Source organism: Lepisosteus platostomus, chromosome 15, assembly GCF_059453375.1.
Source record: "Lepisosteus platostomus isolate fLepPlt1 chromosome 15, fLepPlt1.hap1, whole genome shotgun sequence".
NCBI lineage: Eukaryota > Metazoa > Chordata > Actinopteri > Semionotiformes > Lepisosteidae > Lepisosteus > Lepisosteus platostomus.
The window spans coordinates 1,602,603-1,622,055 of NC_142625.1; the positions used below are offsets into that span (position 1 = coordinate 1,602,603).

At 54.2% G+C, this 19,453-nt stretch overlaps 4 non-coding genes across 4 annotated transcripts; all 4 read left to right on the forward strand.

Annotated features, from left to right (window-relative positions):
* Positions 1–362: 362 nt before the first annotated feature.
* LOC148647604 (U2 spliceosomal RNA) lies at positions 363–546 on the forward strand. The gene has a single exon (XR_015927110.1). It is a non-coding gene; the product is annotated as a U2 spliceosomal RNA (small nuclear RNA).
* Positions 547–3,677: 3,131 nt separating this feature from the next.
* On the forward strand, positions 3,678–3,865 carry LOC148647605 (U2 spliceosomal RNA). Its single transcript, XR_015926837.1, has one exon. It is a non-coding gene; the product is annotated as a U2 spliceosomal RNA (small nuclear RNA).
* A 6,026-nt stretch (positions 3,866–9,891) lies between these two features.
* On the forward strand, positions 9,892–10,080 carry LOC148647606 (U2 spliceosomal RNA). Its single transcript, XR_015926893.1, has one exon. It is a non-coding gene; the product is annotated as a U2 spliceosomal RNA (small nuclear RNA).
* A 6,311-nt stretch (positions 10,081–16,391) lies between these two features.
* On the forward strand, positions 16,392–16,575 carry LOC148647607 (U2 spliceosomal RNA). Its single transcript, XR_015927065.1, has one exon. It is a non-coding gene; the product is annotated as a U2 spliceosomal RNA (small nuclear RNA).
* Positions 16,576–19,453: the final 2,878 nt, after the last annotated feature.

The window sequence follows — 19,453 nt, forward strand, 5'->3', positions numbered from 1 at the left end:
AGTTTGCTTCCAAGAGGAAGTCACAAACACAGACAACATGGAGGAGATAGTTAATGTGGTATGAGAGAGCGAACAAACTTTTTGCTATGGTTTTTGGTGTGTTTAATTAAAATGGTCTTATGGGACTGCAGAAACCATCTGGTGAAATACGGGGCTGATGTGGGTGTAAAGGGGATAAGTGGGCGGAGTAGGCACGAATTGTGTAAATTACAGGGACATGATTATAGGAGATGGGGTTTCCATGCGGCTAAAGAGCGGTGGAAGACTCTTTTGGAGTTAGACTGAAGAAGGGTTGGTCTTCGTTGGTTTTGGTTTCTGTGCTGTTTGGTGTTGTTTTGTGTTGTGAAGATTTGTGTTAACTTGTTTCTTTTGTACTTTAATAAAAAAAAAAAATATGTTCTTATCAGTTTAATATCTGATACGTCCCCCATCGGGGGACCACATATTAAACGGATTTTTGGAACAGGGAGCTGGATCAGGAGCTTGCTCCGTCCTCTCCACGCATCAGCCCGGTATTGCAGCACCTCCGGGAGCGGTGCACCACCTTCTCTCAGCGGTGAAAAGACAGACGTAGGTAGCTAGCGAGGTGGACTGGAGCTCCTTCTTCTCGGGTCTCGTCTCTCGTCCATCTGTGTGTCTCTCTCTCCCCCTCCCCCTCCCCGTCTCCGTTCCCGTGCTCCCTCTGTGCACTTTCCCGCGTCTCGACTCTCTGGGCAAGCAGGCCGGCCCCCTTTTCGGCTCCCGTGCGTTTTCCCTCCAAAAAACTTAGTTTTTTCAGCCTTTTCCCAGGGAGGCAGGCGTGGCTTTTGTGTGTGTGTGTGTGTGTGTGTGTGTGTGTGTGTGTGTCCCCGTCCCTCCCGAGAGAGCGCTGCCCCTTGCCTCTGCCCGCAGGTGCCGACGGTCCGCTTTAGCTTGCAGCTCGCTCGGCACAGCTGCTGCTGGTGGGACGGGCCTAAGCTAAGGAGGCCGGCCGGCTGGCGCCCCCCTGCGGCTGCGGTCGTTGTCGGGCCGTTGACAGGAGATCCAAGAGCAGGGCCCCCGCCCGGGACTGGCAGGCAGGCAGGCGAGCGAGCAGGCAGGCAAGAGAGGGGGAGAGCGGAGTCCGGGCGGCCGGCAGCCGCGTGCGGACCGGGCTCCCGAGGCGTCGGCCTGCGCCGCTGCGTGCCAGCCGGACGCCCGCGCGCCCGCCCAAGGCCGGCGTCGGGCATCGCTTCTCGGCCTTTTGGCTAAGATCAAGGTTCAAGTGGCATGCCCGCAGTTCCGAGGTCTTAGTCGCGGGGGGTCGGGAGGGCGGGGAAGAGACGTCGGTGGAGGCGGCTGTTGGAGACAGAGTCAGCCGGAGGACGGAGGATGGAGCGATGGCGGCGATTGGCGGAGTTGCGGCTTCGGCAGATGGAGAGCGGTTGGGAAGAGAGGGACGGATGCGGAATTCTGTTCGTTTCGTATGGAAGGAGAGACCGGGAGCCGAAAGGATGAAGAGGGAAGATTTTTCTGACATCGTGCTGTTCCAAGCATTGGGAGTGGAGGTTTCGGATGTCTTTTGCTTTCAAGATTTTCCTGGGAAAGGTATTTTTGATGTTTCTTTTATTTCTGAGAAAGTTTGTATGGAGAAGTGGAACGTTTTACAAGCTCAGAAGGAGAATTTGCCTTTTGTTAATTTTGTTATAGAACCATTGTTTGCCAGAGAGCTAAGGCCTTTGACTGTTCATATGCATAATCCGTATGTGCCAGAATCTGAGCTTGTATGTTTTTTGAGAAGATTTGTGGACATTCAGGGGAATGGTGTAAAGGTTAAGGACTCTCGGAATTTCTGGACGGGGAAAAGAAGATACATGGTGCGCCTAAGGACTATGGGGACTGAGAAAGGTGGGTATGTTCACCCGCCAGCTTTCTTTATGATCGGTTCTAATGGAGGTCACCTGAATTACCCGGGGCAGCCGTTTGTATGTCGGAATTGTGCAGCTGAGGGTCACGTGGCGGCTTAATGCTCTGTTCTATGTTGTAGAAGGTGTGGTGAAAAAGGGCACAGGGCAGAGAAGTGTGCCAAGCCCTTATCTTGTAATCTGTGTGGTGAAGCGAGCCATGTGTATAGGAACTGTTTTCAAAGATCAAGGAGCTATGCAGGTGCAGCTCGTGCCCGGTCGACTGCTGGAGAGTCCTTTGCAAGAATGACGGGAGCAGCTTCAGGAGAACGGAGGTCTGAGGAGACGGAGGCTATGGTGGCGGCTGGAGGTGAGGTGGAGAAGGATGGAGGTTTGGTGTTTCCTGAGCAGGGAGAGGGTCTGGAGGAGGTTACCGAAATGGTGAAGGCGTTGGCTGAAGATTCAGGAAGGGTATTATGGGCGGAGAGTGTGCCTGACATTGAAATGGACGGTGATGAGGGGCCTTCGGGGAGCCAGGGGATGTCTGTTTCAGGAGTTCCTTGTCGGAAGAGGGTGGCGGATCGTGATCCTGAGGAGGTGAAGGGCGTCAGCGACTCAAGTGGAACAGGTCAAGTGGCGGAGAGGGGAGTCCCTCGTCGGAAGAAAGCGGCAGTTGGTGACCCTGAGGAGGTGGAGGACGACGATCCAAGTGGGCCTGGTCAAGTGTGGGAGGGGGGTGAGGGTATTGATTGGTCAGTGGTTCAGAAGGGGAAAGGGAAAGGGAAGGGTGTTGTTAGACAAAAGGTGGAAGTAGGTGGGCAGGCAGTGGAGAGTGCAAACCCCTTTGCTGTTCTAACTGAAGATGTTGATTCTGAGGAGGAAGATGATTCAAGGGGGTTGGAGGTGGAGGGCGAGATCCCAAAGGGGGAGGTGCAGATGGGAGGGAAAGAGTTAGTAGAGGGTGGGACGGATTTTTGGGATGGAGACATTGAGTGGAAGCAGTGGAGGGAGGAAAGAGAGGGTCGTATTTTCTCTGTCTGGCCTTGAAAAGAATTAAAAGGGGGTTTCGAGGGAGGGTGGATACAGAAGTGGGGGATATTATTGTGGAGAGTGTTGATAGGAAACGGGTAATGGTTGTGTCACGGTATGTGGAAAAGAAATATCCGCAGCTACTTTTGGAGTACTCGTTTCTGGAAAAAAGAATGCTTGAAGGGTTTCGTGTGTTGGGGAAAACTAAAGGGGAGTGTAAAGCTGCTGCTGAGAAATTTGTTAACCTGTTGTGTGAAGATGATGACTGTGTTTAGTTGTATTTAGGATGCTTTTGTGCTATGTTTGTTTTTGACTAAGTGGATGTGTTCTGTTTTAAGTGGGTTTGATGGGGGTGTGTTTGTAGGGGAACTGGATTGTGTAGATAATTTATATATGGGGTGGGATGTAAATGAGATGATGTTGGTGGGGAAGTGTTTTGTAAACTGTGATGGGACGCAGACTGTATATAATGGGGTTAAGGGAATGAATGTACTGTAAGTTTGGGGATGGGGTTTTGGTTTTATTTGCATAAAGGGCGGGGCTATGGAGATTAGTGGGGTTTGAGATTATGTAATAGATTTAGACAGATTTGTGTTTTGTATGGATTTTGCTGTGTAATAATTTGTTGGGAATTGAATGAGAAGTGTTGTTAGTATTTAGAAGTTTTTGTTAGTTGACTACTGAATGGAATTTTGTGTTTAACAGAATTATGGGTTGAGATGACTTTGGTTGTTATTGTGACTATTGTGTATTTGGGATTGTGTTTTGTTCTTTGGAGTTTTTGGAATTTCTTTTGTATTTTGTATAATAAAAAAAAAAAATCTGTTCTTATCAGTTTAATATCTGATACGTCCCCCATCGGGGGACCACATATTAAACGGATTTTTGGAACAGGGAGCTGGATCAGGAGCTTGCTCCGTCCTCTCCACGCATCGGCCCGGTATTGCAGCGCCTCCGGGAGCGGTGCACCACCTTCTCTCAGCGGTGAAAAGACAGACGTAGGTAGCTAGCTAGCTAGCGAGCAAGCAAGCGAGCGAAGTGGACTGGAGCTCCTTCTTCTCGGTCCCCGTCTCTCGTCCCTCGTCCCTCGTCCATCTGTGTGTCTCTGTGTCCGTCTCTCTCTCGCCCTCTCCGTTCCCGTGCTCCCTCTGTGCGCTTTCCCGCGTCTCGACTCTCTGGGCAAGCAGGCCGGCCCCCTTTTCGGCTCCCGTGCGTTTTCCCTCCAAAAAACTTAGGTTTTTCAGCCTTTTCCCAGGGAGGCAGGCGTGGCTTGCTTGCTTGCTTGCTTGCGTGTGTGTGTGTCCGTCCCCGTCCCTGCAGGCGGGCCCCTTTCGACAGCTGGGTGTTTTCCCTCCAAAAAACTTAGTATATCCACCTTTTCTTTCTTTTTTTTCGGCAGGCAGGCAGGCAGGCAGGCAGGCGTGTGTGCGTGCGCGCGCGCGTCCCCGTCCCTCCCTCCCGAGAGAGAGCTGCCCCTTGCCTCTGCCCGCAGGTGCTGGCGCTCGGCTTTCGCTTGCAGCCGGTTGGGCACAGCTGCTGCCGGTGGGAGGGGCCTAAGCTAAGGAGGCCGGGCGGCTGGCGCCCCCTGCGGCTGCGGTCGTTGTCGGGCCGTTGACAGAAGATCAAAGAGCAGGGCCCCCGCCCGGGACTGGCAGGAAGGCAGGCAGGCAGGCAAGAGAGAGGAGGAGCAGAGTCCCGCGGCAGGCCTCTGGCTGCAGGGAGGCCGGCAGCTGCGTGGGTCCCGGGCTCCAGAGGAGTCGGCCTGCGCCACTGTGCGCCAGCGGAACGCCCGCGCGTCGGTCCGCGCCTTTGTGGGCATCGCTTCTCGGCCTTTTGGCTAAGGTCAGAGGTCGAGGGAGAGAGGATCAAGAGGACAGCGTTTTGCGGAGACACGTTTGGATTGCCTGGATTTTGGACCCGGATTGCTTTTGGACTACGATTTTTTGCGTTTGGACGTCGGACCTTTGAATTTTCACCCGGCTTTGCATTTCGTGGCTGTTTTTGCGGCCGAAAGGCTGCTCCAACCATGGCTGCAGAGCCTGGAGAGGCGAGGAGGGCTGGGAAGGACCCCAGCATTAAGTGGACTCTCCGCTTCCGCTGGAAACCGGAGACAGCACCACCTGGAAGGGAAAAGTTTGAGGATGACGTCCTGTTTGGAGCTTTGGGGCTGAAGGCAGCAGAGATCTTGTGTGTGCAGGGGAACCAGCCACAGAAATTCATCGACACCACCTTTATCAGCGCCGATATCCACAAGAGAATGGTAGGGAAATGCAACGAGATCATTAAGAACGGCGGATTTCCGGAGTATGAGTGTGGGGGACTGCAGAGCGACAGCAAGAGGTGGGTGGTTTTGCACATGTTTGATCCGTTTGTGAAAGACGTGACTACCTTCCTAAGCAGGTACGTGGATGTGAAGACGGGTCCCTTGGGGCTCAAGGACACACGTACTGTGTGGACGGGAAAACGTCGGTATCTGGTGGAGTTGCGGCAGGACAAAACATCAAAGGACGGATACAGCCACCCACCAGGCACATTCGCCATAGGAGGAGGTAGGGGGTACATGTTTTATTGGGACCAGCCTGACTTTTGCAGGAGGTGCCGGACCTTCGGGCACAGAGAGGGGGCATGCACGGCGGAGAAATGTGGGAAGTGCGGCTGCCAGGGACACCAAACCCGAGAGTGCAAGGTGAAAGAGTGCTCCTTGTGCGGGGATAGAGGCCACCTGTTCCGGCAGTGCAACAAGAGGGGCACGGCCATGGAGGAGGCGGCCACGGAGAAGGCGGCCACGGAGAAGGCGGCCACGGAGAAGGTGAGCATGGAGGAGGCGGTCAGAGAATGGGTCAGGCAGGCAGATGAAGACAGTGAGGGGGAAGGCCGACCGACGGGTAGCAGGCCCCCCGGTAAGGGGAAGAAGAAGGGAGGAAGACGGGAGAGAGAGGAGCGCCAGGGAGAAGAGGACGGAGAGCGGCCAGGAACGTCGTGGGGCTCCGACGTGGAGCAACTGGAGACAGCGCAGGGAGAGGACGGTGAACGTCCTGGAACATCACGAGGAGCAGACGGAGGGGCCGGAACCTGGGCGGAGGTGGTGAAGAAGGGGCGCCCCCTGAAGGGCGGGGGAAGAACTGCGACACCGGCACCGACGCCAACAGAGGAGGAGGGGATGGTAATCCTGCAGGGCGCAGGAAAGAAGAGGAGGTCGAAGAGGCAGAGGGCGGAAAGGCGTCAACAGGAGACGCAGGAGAAGAAGAAGAGGACGGCCGAGGAGGAAGGCCAGGAGGAAGACCCGGGAGACTTCGCAGACTCTGAGGGGATGGAAGAGGAGGAGGGAGTTTTGTCGGCCTCGAGTGACTCCGAGGCCGAAAGCACCTCGGAATCTCTCCCCCCAGGGCAGGGGTCAGGGGCGGCAATGCTGGCCGTCTATTCAGTGTCGGCCAACGTAACGGACGATGGAAGCCCCATAGTCGCCTGCCTGCCTGAAACGCCAACTCCGGAACGAGAGTCCCCGGACAGCCGCTTGGTCCAGTTTATGGACACGGAGGATGGCAGCTCGGAGAGTACAGCAGGGACGGCGAGCTCACCCGATTCCAGCCGATCGGAAGGAATGGAGAGTGACAGCCTCCCTCAAGACCCACCATGACCCTCACAGTTGCAACAGCTAACGTGAGGGGTCTGAGGAAGCAGGAAAAAAGAGTGGCAGTGTTTTCCTACCTGTCTCGAAGGTATCTGGATGTGACCTTTCTGCAGGAAGTCCATCTCAAGGACCTCGACGACGTGAGGACCCTTCAGAGGGAGTGGAGGAGGGGTCCTTCGTGGTGGAGCGTCGGAGGGGTGAACTCCTCTGGTGTGGGTATCTTGTGCGGCTTGCCAGGGTTCGCCGCCCAAACAGTCAGCTCAGTAATTCCCGGACGTCTGCTGGTGGTGGACGGAACCTGGAGGGGAGTGAAGATAAGGCTGGTAAACGTGTACGCCCCAGCAGACAGAAGGCAGCAGGGCTCCTTTTTGAAAGACCTGGAGCCCGTGCTGTACACCAACAGAGAGCTGATTGTAGGCGGCGACTTCAACATCGACCTGGGAGACCCGCACGGCCAGGGAGTTCATCTGTTGAGGTCCTTGATCGCGGATTTCGGCCTTCGAGACGGGTTTAAGAACGTTGCACACCACACCTGGGACAATGGAAGAGGGAGTTTTCGACGCCTCGACTACATCCTCTCTACTGTGAAGTGGACAACGCTAAGCAGGCAAGTGACCCCTACCTGGTTCTCGGACCATCGGCTGCTCACGGTCTCCTTCGGTGTTGAGGACCCGCGCTTCCAGGCTGGGTACTGGAAGCTGAACAAACAAGTTCTTCACGAGGAGAGATACCGAAGGAAGATCGAGACAGTGCTGAAAGACCTGGAAAAGAAAAGGGAGCTCTATAGCTCTGCGGTGCACTGGTGGGAATCGTGCAAACAGACTCTCGCAACGGTCACCAGGCGATACTGCTGGATCCGGCGGAGTCTGGAGGAACGCCAGTGCGCCCAGCTCCAAGAAGAGCTGGAAGCACTGTATGAGCAGCTGAACCAGGGGGGCGCCTTCAATGGCGAGAAGATCGCCAACGTCAGGAGCCTGCTTAGGGAAAAGTGGCTGCAGAGAGCAAAGAACTTTCTTTTCAGGCTGCGGGGAGTTTGGAAGGAGGGAGAAGAACAGTGCTCACCCCAATTCTTCAGCGCCGTGAGAAAGCAGCAGGAGCGCTGCTGCTTCGAAAGTATACGGCGCGAGGATGGGACTGCAGTCACGGACTTACCCGGGATGCTGGAGTGTGCCACAGGGTTCTATACAGCCTTGTTTCAGGAGAAGGAGATCGACGCCAGCATCAAGGAGAGGCTCCTGGAGGGTGTGGAGAAGGCGGTAGACGATCCCGCCTCGCTGGTTGGGCCTGTGACGGGGGCGGAAATAAAAACAGCATTGTTCGGATTAAAGAAGGGGACCGTCCCCGGAGTCGACGGCCTACCAGCGGAATTCTACCGGACCTTCTGGGACCAACTAGAGCCTTTTCTGGTGCAGGTCTTCAATGAGGCCCTGGACAGTAATGAACTGGGCCTCTCTATGAAGACCGGCGTCGTGACTCTGATCTACAAGGGAGGAGACAAGGCGGACCTGGGAAACTGGAGGCCGATCCAGATCCTGTGCACCGATTATAAGATCTTGGCCAGGGTTCTGGGCGGCCGTCTGAGAACGGTGATGCCGGCGCTGGTCGGGGCGGACCAGACATGTGGCGTGGCAGGCCGGAAGATCAGCTGGACCCTGCAGCTGATCCGGGACGTTATTGCCTGGGTGGAGGACAGAGGCCTGCCGCTCATGCTGGTGAGCCTAGATCAAGCGAAGGCGTTCGACCGGGTCCATCACGGGATCCTGTGGGCACTCCTGAGGAAGAAGGGTCTGCCTGACGGTTTCGTCAGGTGGATAGAAGTGCTCTACAACGGCGCTGCGTCCCGGGTAAGAGTCAACGGAGCAGTAGGGAGGAGGATTCCGGTAAGGTGTGGTGTGCGACAGGGATGTCCACTCTCGCCCCTGCTGTACGTTATCTACCTCGAGCTGCTACTGGACCCTTTACGGAAGGACCCTGGAGTGGAGGGAATTAAAGTGCCAGGTGGAGGTGGGCAGGAAGCTAAAATCGCGGCCTACGCGGACGACGTGACGCTCTTCCTCAGCTCTGACAGGAGTCTGGGGAGAGTGTTGGAAATCGTGGAGGCCTACTCCAGAGGCACCGGCGCCTAACTGAATCGCGCCAAGAGCCTGGTGAAGCTTTTTGGAACCTGGCCGTACCGGAGATCGCCGGAGGACTGAAACAAACAACGGACCCGGTGAAAATCCTGGGGGTCCTATTTCACACCTTGGACCCCTCAGGACTGAACTGGGAGGCCAGGTTCCGGAAGATCAAGCAGAAGCTGGGCCTTTGGCAGCAACGATCCCTGACGTGGATAGGGAAGGCGCTGGTGCTGAAGGTGGAGATCCTGCCCTTGCTTCTCCACCTGGCAGTAGTGTACCCCCTACCCGCAAGGAGGAGGAAGGAACTGGTGAGGACAGTGTTTACCTTCGTGTGGGGCCACTCATACGAACGGATCCGCCGGATAGACATGTGCAGACCTATCGTGGAAGGAGGCAGAGGGATCCCGAACTTCCCAGTGAAGCTGGACTGCGTCTTGGTCGCCAACCTGTGCGTCATCCTGCACGGTAACCCGCCCCACCTGTGCGGCCGGTTCGTGAGCCTCTGGCTGGCAGCGAGTATGAGACACCTGGCCGCCTGGAAGAACACGACCCCGAAGGCTGAGCGGCTCCCACTGCACTACCGCCACGCAGTGCAGTGGCTGCGGGCACATCCAGAGGTACGGGACAAGGACATAGCGCTGAGCCATAGGAGGATGTATCTGGTGGTCACAGCACTGGACAGGCCAGCGCTCCTGGGTGTGCCCAGTGACATCTGGCAGCAGGCCCAACCAAAGGGCCTGGACAACAGACTTAAAGATCTGAACTGGCTTGGTGTGTGGGGTCGAATGGCGGTCAGGGCCGTCATGTACTCGCACGGACTGTCAAAGAAGAGCCAGTGCCCGAGGCACGGCTGCACAGGGGAAGAAACCGTCAACCACGTCTTTTGGGAGTGCGGGTTCGTGCAGAGGGTGTGGAGGTCCAGCCAGCACCTGTACGCACAGGTAGGTCTGGGGTCCCTCCTGACGCTGAACATGGTAATGAAGGGTGTGGCTGGTTCCCGAAGATGGAATGGGGCATTTCTGCTATGGCTCCTTATCAGCCTGACCAAGCTCCACGTCTGGGACGCAAGATCTGAGCTGGTCAAACATGGAGTAGAGAGATCAGTGCCGGCCATCTTAAAGAAAGTTAAGAGGGACGTCTCACGGAGGATCCGGTGGGATGTCCTCCGATGGGGATTCGCCGCGGCACGTGAACGATGGAAGGACTTGATCACATGGGTGTAAAGGTGGAGGGTAGAGTAAACTTTTAAAGCACTGTTTTTTACCGATTTCTAATAAAACATAAAAAATCTGTTCTTATCAGTTTAATATCTGATACGTCCCCCATCGGGGGACCACATATTAAACGGATTTTTGGAACAGGGAGCTGGATCAGGAGCTTGCTCCGTCCTCTCCACGCATCGGCCCGGTATTGCAGCGCCTCCGGGAGCGGTGCACCACCTTCTCTCAGCGGTGAAAAGACAGACGTAGGTAGCTAGCTAGCTAGCGAGCAAGCAAGCGAGCGAAGTGGACTGGAGCTGCTTCTTCTCGGGTCCCGTCTCTCGTCCCTCGTCCATCTGTGTGTCTCTGTGTCCGTCTCTCTCTCGCCCTCTCCGATCCCGTGCTCCCTCTGTGCGCTTTCCCGCGTCTCGACTCTGGGCAAGCAGGCCGGCCCCCTTTTCGGCTCCCGTGCGTTTTCCCTCCAAAAAACTTAGATTTTTCAGCCTTTTCCCAGGGAGGCAGGCGTGGCTTGCTTGCTTGCTTGCTTGCTTGCTTGCTTGCTTGCTTGCTTGCTTGCTTGCTTGCGTGTGTGTGTGTGTGTGTGTGTGTCCGTCCCCGTCCCTGCAGGCGGGCCCCTTTCGACAGCTGGGCGTTTTCCCTCCAAAAAACTTAGTATATCCACCTTTTCTTTCTTTTTTTTTGGCAGGCAGGCAGGCAGGCAGGCGTGTGTGCGTGCGTGCGCGCGTCCCCGTCCCTCCCTCCCGAGAGAGAACTGCCCCTTGCCTCTGCCCGCAGGTGCTGGCGCTCGGCTTTCGCTTGCAGCCGGTTGGGCGCAGCTGCTGCCGGTGGGAGGGGCCTAAGCTAAGGAGCCGGGCGGCTGGCGCCCCCTGCGGCTGCGGTCGTTGTCGGGCCGTTGACAGAAGATCAAAGAGCAGGGCCCCCGCCCGGGACTGGCAGGAAGGCAGGCAGGCAGGCAGGCAAGAGAGAGGGGGAGCAGAGTCCAGCGGCAGGCCTCTGGCTGCAGGGAGGCCGGCAGCTGCGCGGGTCCCGGGCTCCAGAGGAGTCGGCCTGCGCCACTGTGCGCCAGCGGAACGTCCGCGCGTCGGTCCGCGCCTTTGTGGGCATCGCTTCTCTGCCTTTTGGCCAAGATCGGAAAGTACGTGGCATGCCCGCGGCTTGATGACTTGGCTGGGGGGCGTGAAGACGACGACGGAGAAGACGGCGGCGGCGGCGGCGGCGAGGAGGGAGATCGAGAACCAACCAGTGGAAGGAGGAGCAACCCACCGGAGGAGGAAGGAGGCCGAGGATCCTAAGCCACCACGGGTAGTCGCTCTGGGTTGAGCCCAGGGGGCGAAGTGGGGCTTCCGGATGGCGGCGGCAGCGACGGCGGCGGCGGGTGAGTGGACCCGCGACTGGGCGGCTGGGCACCCTCTGTCCCGTGAGGGACAGATGCGGCGCACAGTGCGCTTTGTGGTCAAGAAGGCGGAGGATAAGGGCATCTGGATGAAGAGGGACAAATTCGAAAGGGACATTTTGTTTCAAGCACTTGGAATCAAGGTAAAGGACATTAGTAGTTTGCAGGATTTCCCGAATAAAGGTATTTTTGACCTAACCATGGAGTCGGACAAATTATGTGAGACTGTTTGGCAGAAGGCCCAATTTGGGAAAAACTTTTTTCCGATGAGCGTGTTTCTGACGGAGCCGCTTTTTGCGAGGGAATTGCGGACGCTTACAGTCCATGTATTTAATACGCTCCTACTGGAGCGAGATGTGGTGATGTTCTTAGCCAGATTCGTGGATATACAAGGGGCTGGGAGCAAGGTGGTGGATGAGGCGGGTGTCTGGACTGGGAGAAGGAGGTATCTGGTCAGGCTACGACCTAAACCGTCTGGAGAAGAGGGGGTTTTGCATCCCCCCGCCTATTTTAATATCGGGTCAAACAGGGGTTACCTTCTCTACCCAGGGCAACCCCTGACTTGTAAAAAGTGTTTACAACAGGGACACATCGCAGCGAACTGCCCGGGAGGCTTCTGCAGGAGGTGCGGCGCGGAGGGACACGAGGCGAAAGACTGCGGACAGGTACTGACGTGCGACCTGTGTGGGTCAATGGATCATGTATATCGCTCGTGTCCCCGAAGGCAGAAGAGCTTTGCGGAGATTGTGAAGGCTCCTACTAAGGATCCGAAACAGGACTTACCGGGACCCTCCGGCGGTCCGGTGATTTTTTACGGGACAGTGGGGAAATCCAAGGAGGGAGACAAGGGTGGTCCAGGGCAAATAGCAGAGGGGGCGGGCGGAACGGGTGACGGACACCCTAAATCCAGGTCCTGGGCCGATATGGTCCCAGAGGGACGACCAGAGTCCCCGAGCTGGTCCCCGGTATTAAGTAGGTCTACAAAGAGAAAGGGAGGGAGAGGGTCGAAGGGTCCTGATTTGCGCCGCGCCAGGTTAAGTGTGCAAAATCGTTTCCAGGGACTGCCTATCGAGAGGTTAGGCAGCGATTCGGATGGAGTGGAGGAAGAGAGTGGCAGGGAAGTGGTAGCATCTGGAAAATCGGTCGAGGCTGCTCTCGAAGGAAAGGAGAGTGCTGGGGGAACGACGGGAAAGAAAGGTAAAGAAGTGGCTGGGAGGGCGAAAGCAAGAGGGAGAAGGTCGGGGGAGGGATTGGAGGTAGAGGGCAGTAATATTTCTGCTATTTCAGTCACCCCCGAGGAACCGGAGGAGGTGGAGGTGAGCGAGGAACCTATTCCTCCAGGACAAGGTGAGCCGGTAGTGGCTAGTGAGGGGAGTGAGATTGAGCCAGGGGGTCTAAAAGAGATAGAACAGCCTGCTCACCCGCAAGTCTCCAAGGATCCCGAGAGTGATCTATCTTCCTCGGGGGAGGGGAGCCTGCAGCACTCCGGTGAGGAGGAGAGTGATTCGGTAACAGCTGAATCAGACAATTCAGATACTAGCCAGGAAGATGAGATGAGGGTACAGACTCTTAACGACCCGCCATGAGTCGTAAGATTTGTACAATAAATGTGAGGGGTTTGAGAAACCCAGTAAAGCGGGCTGGCGTCTTCAAAGACCTAGCAAGTCGCCAGTTCGGCTTTTGTTTTGTTCAGGAAGTACATCTAGGGTCACAGAAAGATGTGGTTGAATTTAAGAAAGAATGGAAAAAAGGGGAGTCTTGGTGGAGTATAGGGGGGGTACACTCGTCAGGAATTGGGATTTTATGTGGGGTGACAAGTTTTGTGGGAGGAGAGGTTTGTGTGGTGGTTCCGGGGCGCCTATTAGTGGTGGATGGGGTGTGGGACAGCCTGAAAGTGCGCCTGATTGCGGTGTACGGACCGGCGGAAAGGCGCCTTCAGGTAGATTTTATAAAAAAGATTGAGCCACTCTTATTCACTAACAGGGCGGTGGTGATGGGAGGAGATTTTAATGTGGATATCGGTGACACAAATAGGGCAGGGGCACGAGCCCTGAGAGAGTTGGTGAGTCGTTTCAAATTGCAGGATGGCTTGAACAACTCGGGTTCTGCCTCCAAACAGTTTACGTGGAGTAACGGCAAGGATATTTTCAGGCGACTGGATTACATCTTCACCACCCTGAATGGATTACCTATGGTAGGACAAGTCGCGACGGTATGGTTCTCCGACCACATGTTGCTGTCTGCCTGCTGGAACTCAGATGACCCTGGCCCCAGATCAGGTTACTGGAGGCTTAATATAAAGGTGTTGTCTGAGGTCGAGTATAGAAGTAGGATAATTGGCCTAGTTGAGAACTTTTGTAGTCGGAGATGGAAATATCTGTCCGCGTTGAATTGGTGGGAGACGTGTAAAAGAGCAATATGTAAGGAATCAATTAAATATTGCAGAGACAGGAGAAGGAAAGAGAGAGAGGAAGTGGATCAGCTCCAACAGGAATTACAGACCCTTTATGAGGAATTTAACGGGGAGGCTCCTTTGATGCACCGAGGGCAGCAGAGATCAGGCTCCAGATGAAAGAGTGGTGGGTGGCACGATTTCCTATTTAGAGTAAAAGGAAATTGGAGAGAGAAGGACGAAAAATGTTCTGCCTTGTTTTTTAGTCCGGTGCGTAACAGACAAGCCAGAACCTTGGTGGAAGGGCTAAAACAGAAAGACGGTTCTGTCACCTCTGACACAGCAGGTATGGTAAGGCGTGCTTCGGAATTTTATAGGGAACTGTTCACGGGGAATCCAGTAGAGACTGCTTTGTGGGAGGAGTGGCTAGTGGGAATAGCAAAGGAAACGGATGGTATGCCTGAGCTGGAGGGAGAGTTATCAGGTGAGGAACTAAAGGAAGCGATGGCGGGGATGCGGAGGGGTACGGCTCCAGGAATTGATGGCTTACCCATTGATTTTTATGTGGTGTTTTGGGATAAACTACAGCCTATGCTGCTAGAAGTCTTTCACGAGATTTTAGAGTCTGGGGAATTGCCGGGAACTATGAAAACTGGAGTTCTGTCTTTGATCTACAAGAAAGGAAATAAAGAGGACCTGGAAAACTGGAGGCCTATTCAACTACTTTGCACAGATTATAAGATCTTGGCCAGGGTGTTGAGTAGAAGGCTGAGGAAGGTGATGCCGGGCATAGTGTGTAAGGACCAGACGTGCAGCGTAGAAGGCAGGAAACTAGTCTGGAATCTCCAGCTAGCAAGAGACATTATAGAATGGGTAGAGGAAAGGGGCCTGGAGCTAATAATGGTAAATCTGGATCAAAGTAAAGCCTTTGACAGAGTATGTCATCCCTTCCTCTGGGAGGTGTTAAAGAGATTAGGGATTGGTGGAAATTTTATCCGCTGGCTTAGGATTTTATACAACGGGGTCATCTCCAGGGTTTGTGTGAACGGAAGTTTGGGGATGGGGTTCGCGGTGAGTCGTGGGGTGAGGCAGGGGTGTCCCTTGTCCCCTTTACTCTACGTTCTTTACCTGGAGCCCTTTTTACAACAAATACGGAGCGACCCCTGGGTAGAGGGTGTACTAGTCTCGGGTAGCGGAGGAGCACAGGCAAAGTTGATGGCTTACGCGGACGACGTAACTTTGTTCCTTACCACTGACAGGTCTCTCTGTCGGGTTTTGCAGATAGCTGACACTATGGCGGTAGGAACAGGTGCTCTGCTAAATCGTAGCAAGTGCACCGTTAAATATTTTGGTAGATGGAAAAACAGGCAGGATGTGGTGGGAGGCCTCAAATTAGAAACAGGGCCCGTTAAGATCTTGGGGGTCTGTTTTCAGGCCGGTGACTCTGCCACAATTAACTGGAAGTGTAAGATCGCAAAGGTTAATCAGAAGTTAGGTTTGTGGCAGAGAAGACATTTGACACTCATTGGGAAAATTCTGGTGGTGAAGGTGGATATATTGCCGTTGCTCATCCATCTGGCTTGTGTTTTTCCGCTGCCTCCCAGGTTTCGTAGAGACCTGGTGAGGGCCATCTTCCGCTTCATTTGGGGCGGAGGATACGAGTACATCAGGAGAGCGGATATGCACAGGCCAGTGGAGGAAGGAGGTAGGGCAGTGCCGGATCTGCCGGTGAAACTGGACTCACTCTTTATCTCAGGGCTGTGCAGACTTCTGCATGAGGGTCCGGAACATCTGTGCGTCCCCTTTGCACACTTGTGGTTTGCCTCTGCAGTGAAGCATCTAGTGGTTTGGACAAACACAACGCCCAAAGCCGAAAAATTACCTTGGCATTACAAGCACGCTGTACAATGGCTAAAAAAGCACCCTGGCGTCAAGGAAGGTACAGTTTTGTTGAACCATAAGGCACTATACCAGCTGGTTACAGCAAAGGAGGAGTCGGCGATCGTGGGAGTTTCAGAGGATGTGTGGAGGCAAACGCAATCGGTAGGGTTGGAGAATAAGTTAAAGGACCTAAATTGGTTGGTGGTATGGGACAGACTCCCAGTTAGAGAGACTTTATACAGACACGGTCTCTCCAGACAGGACAAGTGCCCACGCACTGACTGTCAAGAAACAGAGTCAATCACACATGTCTTATGGGATTGCAGGTTTGCACGGAGGGTATGGGACCAGTGTGGGGGTTTCCTAACGCAGGTGAAATCGGATTTTGTGGTGTCCAGACAAGTTATATTGCGGGGAATCCCAAAGACACGCAGATGGGGGTGCAATTTTTTGTTATGGTTTGTAATTAGTTTTGTAAAATTCCATCTTTGGACTTCTCGCAAAGACCTCACTGAGCGCGGGGTCAGCGGAGCACCAGCAGCGGTTGTTCATAAAGTGAAATATGATATAGCATGTCGGGTAAAATGGGACATTTTGAGGTGGGGTTTCGCTGCGGCCAAAGAGAGGTGGAAGGGGTTATTTTCATTGGTGTGATATTATCAGGGTGTTAGAGTTTGTATAAGTAAAAGTTGGTATTTTTTGTTTGGGTAATTGTTTGGGTGTTTTCGGAGGTAGGGGCGGGCTTTGGATTTACATTTGAGGTGGGTTTAGGGAAATTGTTTGGGGTTGGTTTTTGAATGTCGTCTCTGTTTTTGTTGAGTAATATATGTGGGATGGTTTTGCGTGATGGGTAATTTGTGCTGTTGATGTTTTTTATGTTTCTAATAAAAAAAAAAATCTGTTCTTATCAGTTTAATATCTGATACGTCCCCCATCAGGGGACCACATATTAAACGGATTTTTGGAACAGGGAGCTGGATCAGGAGCTTGCTCCGTCCTCTCCACGCATCGGCCCGGTATTGCAGCGCCTCCAGGAGCGGTGCACCACCTTCTCTCAGCGGTGAAAAGACAGACGTAGGTAGCTAGCTAGCTAGCTAGCGAGCAAGCAAGCGAGTGAAGTGGACTGGAGCTCCTTCTTCTCGGGTCCCGTCTCTCGTCCCTCGTCCATCTGTGTGTCTCTGTGTCCGTCTCTCTCTCGCCCTCTCCGTTCCCGTGCTCCCTCTGTGCGCTTTCCCGCGTCTCGACTCTCTAGGCAAGCAGGCCGGCCCCCTTTTCGGCTCCCGTGCGTTTTCCCTCCAAAAAACTTAGGTTTTTCAGCCTTTTCCCAGGGAGGCAGGCGTGGCTGGCTTGCTTGCTTGCTTGCTTGCTCGCTTGCTCGCGTGTGTGTGTGTGTGTGTGTGTGTGTGTGTGTGTGTGTGTGTGTGTGTGTGTGTGTGTGTGTGTGTGTGTGTGTGTGTGTGTGTGTGTGTGTGTGTGTGTGTGTGTGTGTGTGTGTGTGTGTGTGTGTGTGTGTGTGTGTGTGTGTGTGTGTGTGTGTGTGTGTGTGTGTGTGTGTGTGTGTGTGTGTGTGTGTGTGTGTCCGTCCCCGTCCCTGCAGGCGGGCCCCTTTCGACAGCTGGGCGTTTTCCCTCCAAAAAACTTAGTATATCCACCTTTTCTTTCTTTTTTTTCGGCAGGCAGGCAGGCAGGCGTGTGTGCGTGCGCGCGCGCGTCCCCGTCCCTCCCTCCCGAGAGAGAGCTGCCCCTTGCCTCTGCCCGCAGGTGCTGGCGCTCGGCTTTCGCTTGCAGCCGGTTGGGCGCAGCTGCTGCCGGTGGGAGGGGCCTAAGCTAAGGAGGCCGGGCGGCTGGCGCCCCCTGCAGCTGCGGTCGTTGTCTGGCCGTTGACAGAAGATCAAAGAGCAGGGCCCCCGCCCGGGACTGGCAGGAAGGCAGGCAGGCAGGCAAGAGAGAGGGGGAGCAGAGTCCCGCGGCAGGCCTCTGGCTGCAGGGAGGCCGGCAGCTGCGCGGGTCCCGGGCTCCAGAGGAGTCGGCCTGCGCCACTGTGCGCCAGCGGAACGCCCGCGCGTCGGTCCGCGCCTTTGTGGGCATCGCTTCTCGGCCTTTTGGCCAAGATCAGAAGGCGCGTGGCCTGACCGCGGCTGGACGATTTCAAAAGAGACGAGAAGGGCGGCAGAGGAGAGAGGGCGGAATCCACACGGAAGGAACCTACGAAGGCACAGTCGACTGGGAAGAAGTCATCGGACCAAGACCTTGGGGAATGGTTTCACGAGCCACCACTGGAATCGCTCTGGGTTGAGCCCAGGGGGTGAAGGTGGGGCTCCCAGATGACGGCTGCGGGTGAGTGGGATCCTTTTTTAGCGACCGTGAACCCTCTGTCCCGTGAGGGACAGATGAGGTGCACGGTGCGCTTTATCTTAAAGAAGAAAGAGGATGCGGGACTATGGATGGTCAGGAGACAGTTTGAGAGGAAGATTTTGTTCGATGTGTTAGACATTAAGAAGATTAGTATTTTGGGAGTTCAGGATTTTCAGGTTAAGAATACCTATGATGTCACGTTGACTACAAACTACGAATGCCGAAGGGTGTTGAATAAGGCTAATGACTTGAAGGAAACCGACCCTCTTGCAAAATTTATTATTGAACCTCTGTTCGCCCGGGAATTGAGACCCGTAATTGTGCATATGTTTAACCCCCACGTGCCTGAGATAGATATAGCCATCTTCCTAAGAAGGTACCTTGATATCCAAGGGGAGGGGAAGAAAGTCTTGGACGAGGAAGATATATGGACTTTTAAGAGACGGTTTATGGCAAGGTTCCGGCCGTGTAAGACCTCCCCTGGGGGGGTGCTACACCCTCCGGCATCCTTTTACATTGGGCCAAACAAGGGATATCTGAGTTACGCTGGGCAGCCTAAAACTTGTAGGAAGTGTGGCCAGGAAGGACATGTGGTAGCAGACTGCACGGAACAGCTTTGTAGGCGCTGCGGTCAGGTCGGGCACTTGGCAGTGTCCTGCCGTGAGGCCACAGCGTGCAACCTGTGTGGGGAACAAGGCCACATGTATAGGGCTTGCCCGAAGAAAATCAAGACCTTTGCGTCCGTCGTTGCAGACAGGGGAGAGGATCAAGCCGGACCATCGGCGAGAACAAGGAGGAACGACGAATAGGACTGTAGTGGAAATCTAATGAGTTAATTGATTCTTAAAAATGTAGAGAGCTTTACAAAAAAATATATTGGTGCTTTTAGATAATATTTCAAGGATATAACTGCTATGCTACAGTACGTGCAGAATTTTAGAAAACAGTTCGTCAACAAAGTACACTGTTTAGGTTAGTTTAGAAGACAATGTACCAAAACAATATATGCTGTCTGGGTCATTAGAATTAGCTGAAAGTAACTGATAAGCTTTGAATAACAAATCTAGTTTTTCTTCTCTCGCTCTATGATGTAATTTGTTTTCTTTTAGAGAAAGGGGAAGTTTTAGAAGGGACCAAGTGCTGAACTTTTTTACAGCGCAATGTCTTATAAAAACCCTGTACTGCTTGTAACAAATTGAGTCTCTGGTTGCACTTTGCGAAGTGGCAGCAGGGCTCCCAATATTGCAATATTGAAATAAAGACCTTACTCAGGTGAGAACTCTCTCTTGTGGCTTCCTTGATAGTTAAATTTCCATGACAGTTTGGGGGCTCGTCCGGGATCACAAACCTGAACGCGAACGGCTGCTGAAACTCCATCCGGACCCGGACAATTTTAGCAAATTGGACGAACCTCGGAGGATAAACTGTTTATCCTTCCAGAGACGCGTCTGGAGAATTGGCAGCTGTCTGACGTCAGTAAGTGATCCTTAAAAATTAATAGTTTGAGAAGCGAGCCACAGGGGTGTTCTCACGCGGGTTTGATGAGTCTGGGACTCATATAAAGAACTTATCT